Here is a 4,993-nt window from a genome sequence, read left to right on the forward strand (position 1 = left end):
AAAAAATCATGTCAAACAAAAAAAGTAGTATTCAATCAAAAAAAAAATCATGTCAAACAAAAAAAATAGTATTCAATCAAAAAAAAAATCATGTCAAAGCAAAAATCACTAAGTTTTTTTTTTAAACTTTTTTTTTGTTTTTGGTTGAGTCTCTTTTTTTTGGTTGAAACTTTTTTTTTGGTTGAGTCTCTTTTTTTTTGGTTGAAACTTTTTTTTTTGGTTGAAACTTTTTTTTTTTGGTTGAGTCGCTTTTTTTTTGGTTGAAACTTTTTCTAAGTTTTTGGTTAAATTTGTTTTATTGCTTATACAACTTTATTTGCTTTGGGGAAGCTTACATGAACATTCTGGGCGGGGCTTAAGGACGAGCGATGTAAGACGTGTTCCGATTGGTTAGCGCTGACTAAAGCGGATGACTCCCTGAGATCTCAGAACTCTGTCCCGAACTGCAGGGCTTCGGTGACGGGACACAGAATGTGAATGGTAAGTAATCTTCAAAAATTACACCATTTAGCAGCTTCTCAAGTGTCCACCCTGTTTCAAAGAAAAAATCTTACACAACTTATGACAACAGTCACATATTTTGTCTGCCGCGATCTCCGGTAGCATATTGTGCTAGCTAATGTTAGCACTAGGTAAAGTTCATAAACTAGGCTTGTGTAATATTCGCCTGTCTTTATGTTGAATTCGTTAACCAGCGCACCTCTGTCGAGTGGCATTAAGCGTGGAAAATACCAAATATATCTGGAGGAAATATGTGTTAAAAACTGTTGCGCAATCCTCAGTGTGTGTGTGTGTGTGTGTGTGTGTGTGTATTAACTAGCATTGAAGCTACAGTGGATCGTTGCACCAATGTTATCAGGTCCACATTAATCTGCACCACACGTCAAGTGACTGTGCAGATGATTTATTTACCAAGCACATAATCAGTGCTGTCGATGAGGGGAGGCAACGTAACTCTTAAATATATACATTTTCTTCCAGATGTAAAATGTAAAACTAAGCTGGTAGGTCACAGGCCGAAGGAGGATATTCACATAATTTCTGTTTTTTATTATTTGGTGGGTGTGTGTCCTGTACTTAGTTTTATTCCGAATTAGATGTAATATGCCTTTTGCTGTGTTATGATATTAAATTAAATTGGTGCAGGACAGGCTTGTAGGTCTTACTGATTCCTCCAGCTGCTACAGACGATCAGAGCATGAGGATGGAGAGACCAGCAAGTGTTGAGTCAGAGAAGGTCAGGTAGGGAAGGAAGTGTTGCTTATAGGGGCCGTGTGTGTTTGGCTAAATATATTTCTCCAAGTCAGTTTATTTATTGGTTTTAAAAATAATGCATGCTTATGTGTTAATGATACATTGTAATAAAAATACAAAAATTACCACCAACATCCTGGCAGAAATAAATAAACAAGTTTATATCAGAGCTTTTTCTTTTTGGATCTGGAACACATTAAAAGCGAATTACCCAATTTGGTTTATTCCCTGTCATGTTAACGTTCGGTTATTTCTCCCTTTTTCATCCTCACTGCAGCTGGAGCTGGACTGGAGTTCTGTTTGGCTTTAGTGGCTTCCTGGATGGAGACATCGGCTGACCTAAACGCATCATTTTCCCTCTCCCATTATAAACTTTGCTTTTCTTCAACATGGAAAATACTCCTACATCAGTAGCTCTGTTTATTTTGACATCAATCCTTACCTGGCGGCCAATTGATCCTCTTAACCACTGAATGTATCGGAACCACCTGGACTGAGCTGGTTTCGTCAGAGGGAGCCAAGACTTCTCCATAAAATGACTTCCCATATTTTAAGATGTTCTTCTGGTAAAATTGCATCTTTATGATCCTAAAGATGCATTCTCATAATTAAAAATACTTGTAAAAAAAAAAAATACTTGTAACCTGGCCATAACACTCCATTATACAACTCACAAGAGGAATGACAGAAATAAAGCCACTTTGTGAAAGTATTTTCTGTATTTTGTTTTAGAAAAGATGAAATATTACTTGAAAGCGTTTAATTTTAATATCTCGCTTGAAGGCCGAATTACATGCAAATACTTCACATAATGTTACAACTGAGATAAGGGAAAAAGGTTTGTAAAATGTAGAGTATTACAAAAGAGATTACATTTTATTTTAAGTCCAAACAGTATAACAAAATGAACACTGAAAATATATAATACACTTTCCAGCAGTTACTCAAACTTGTTTGTCTTTACTGGTGATGAAAACTTGTCACTCTGGAGGTGAGAGGAAGAGCAGCTCAGCCCAGTCCAGGATCACTGCAGTGTCAGGGTAGCTGCTTAAAATCTGCAGGTAGATTTTTGCGTAGCTGGTCCTCCGGTTTTCAGATCCTAATTGTAAATAAAAAGTTATTGAATGTTGTGATGATCCAGCTGACTGTGGACTGATGGTCACTGTACTGGTCAGCGAGGTGCAGGTGCTTGGATCCAAGGGAAAAGCAATTTAACAACAGGAAGGTCTCAAGGGGTCGATGGAGTGGAGTTGATACGAGTTCCTCTCTGTCCTGGGTGAACATCATGGAGAGTCTCAATCATGGCTCAGAAACGCATCAAGAAGCTTTATGACGCAAACCTGAAAAACAAAAATGAATAAAAAAAATACGAGTAAGAGATGATATTTACCTAGACCCAATAAGCCCTAAAGTCTTTTAAGAGTTTTAATTGAAAATAAATTGACTATATCTCAGGAAATTAAATGTTCAAGTGAAACAGTTATTGTATCACAATAAGAGAAACTGCAAAAAAATATTGCAGAGGTGTAACACTGAAGTTACTGAGAAAGAGTAAACTGAAATATTTAAGTAGAAAATGCATGTTAAAATCTGAATACTTTTTTGAATGTAGCTGAAAGGAGAAATATATTTAGCCAAACACACCCGGCCCCTAAAAGCAACACTTCCTTCCCTACCTGACCTTCTCTGACTCAACACTTGCTGGTCTCTCCATCCTCATGCTCTGATCGTCTCTAGCAGCTGGAGGAATCAGTAAGACCTACAAGCCTGTCCTGCTTCAGCTGCACTCTGCTGGTCATACTAGAATGGGGAATTAGGAGAACACCAATTTAATTTAATTTAATATAACACAGCAAAAGGCATATTACATCTAATTCGGAATAAAACTAAGTACAGGACACACACCCACCAAATAATAAAAAACAGAAATTATGTGAATATCCTCCTTCGGCCTGTGACCTACCAGCTTAGTTTTACATTTTACATCTGGAAGAAAATGTATATATTTAAGAGTTACGTTGCCTCCCCTCATCGACAGCACTGATTATGTGCTTGGTAAATAAATCATCTGCACAGTCACTTGACGTGTGGTGCAGATTAACGTGGACCTGATAACATTGGTGCAACGATCCGCTGTTTTCCCATTTTAGCTTCAATGCTAGTTAATACACACACACACACACACTGAGGATTGCGCAACAGTTTTTTAACACATATTTCCTCCAGATATATTTGGTATTTTCCACGCTTAATGCCACTCGACAGAGGTGCGCTGGTTAACGAATTCAACATAAAGACAGGCGAATATTACACAAGCCTAGTTTATGAACTTTACCTAGTGCTAACATTAGCTAGCACAATGCTACCGGGGATCACGGCAGACAAAATATGTGACTGTCGTCATAAGTTGAGTAAGTTTTCTTCTTTGAAAAAGGGTGGACACTTTAGAAGCTGCTAAACGGTGTAATTTTGTAAAGATTACTTACCATTCACATTCTGTGTCCCGTCACCGAAGACCTGCAGTTCGGGACAGAACTCTGAGACCTCAGGGAGTCATCCGCTTTAGTCAGCGCTAACCAATAGGAACACGTCTTACATTGCTCGTCCTTAAGCCCCGCCCAGAATGTTCATGTAAGCTTCGCCAAAGCAAATAAAGTTGGATAAGCAAGAAAACGAATTCAACCAAAAACTTAGAAAAAGTTTCAACCAAAAAAAAAAGGGACCCAACCAAAAAAAAAAGTTTCAACCAAAAAAAAAGCGACTCAACCAAAAAAAAAAGTTTCAACCAAAAAAAAAGAGACTCAACCAAAAAAAAGAGACTCAACCAAAAACAAAAGTTTCAACCAAAAAAAAGAGACTCAACCAAAAAAAAAGTTTCAACCAAAAAAAAGAGACTCAACCAATAAGAAAAAAAAGTTTAAAAAAATAACTTAGTGATTTTTGCTTTGACATGATTTTTTTTTTTGGTTGAATACTACTTTTTTTGTTTGACATGATTTTTTTTTTTTGATTGAATAATTGTGAAACAAATCTAACTCCATAGCTGCGCTGTGACGTGAAATGGGCATTAGCCAATGAAATGCGGCCCCTGTAAGAATACTGAAGAATACTGAAGAATGACTGCTACCATTAAAGATACAGGGGAAAAAGCTTTTTAGTTATCTAGCTTTGCTAGCAAAGTCGTTAGCTAGCAGCTAGCTAATAGCACAACAACAACAGCCTAATGTCTGTATGATAAAAAATACTGAATCGATAGATAAGAACAGTTTTTCCTCACCTGTCTCCTCCCGCTCAGTAGTTCTTCAGAGAGAGGCAGATGCAGAGGCCTGTCAGTGTCTGTTGTATTTCATTACCTCTCTGCTTAAACCGCTACTCCGTGCTGAAGCAGAAACGATTTCCGTTATCTGACAAGTAGCAAGTCTACTCCACTTTATTCACCAAAACCGTTTTTTATTTTTTTAATTAACCAAAAACTGTTCTGTAATCTGGAACGTTCGCTACGTTTAGCTTCAGTTAGCCGCCTTATCTTATCTGTCATGCGTCACGGGCAAAAGGTCAAAGGTAACAAGGTGACCGGCTTATTGTGTTGTGCAAAAAAACCCCAACCAAAAAACTAATAATTTTAGCACATGCTATGTGTCAGAAGAGGGCTTAGGAAATAATAATACCAAAAAAAAAAAAAAAAAAAACCAAAAGGGCCCTTGGGGGGAAGGGGAAAAAGGGGGGGGGGCTCAAGCCC

General features: G+C 37.5%; 1 protein-coding gene and 1 long non-coding RNA gene across 3 annotated transcripts in view; one reads left to right on the top strand and one right to left on the bottom strand.

The window, feature by feature from the left end:
• Positions 1 to 4,993, bottom strand: part of rell2 (RELT like 2) — a 39,555-nt gene that overhangs the window by 26,075 nt on the left and 8,487 nt on the right. The gene's annotated exons all lie outside the window — the stretch shown is intronic.
• LOC106938115 (uncharacterized) lies at positions 981 to 2,569 on the top strand. The gene is made up of 2 exons (XR_001422537.1): positions 981 to 1,242; positions 1,532 to 2,569. It is a non-coding gene; the product is annotated as an uncharacterized LOC106938115 (long non-coding RNA).

Source organism: Poecilia latipinna, unplaced genomic scaffold, assembly GCF_001443285.1.
Source record: "Poecilia latipinna isolate Pla-1442-1.1 unplaced genomic scaffold, P_latipinna-1.0 Scaffold2512, whole genome shotgun sequence".
NCBI lineage: Eukaryota > Metazoa > Chordata > Actinopteri > Cyprinodontiformes > Poeciliidae > Poecilia > Poecilia latipinna.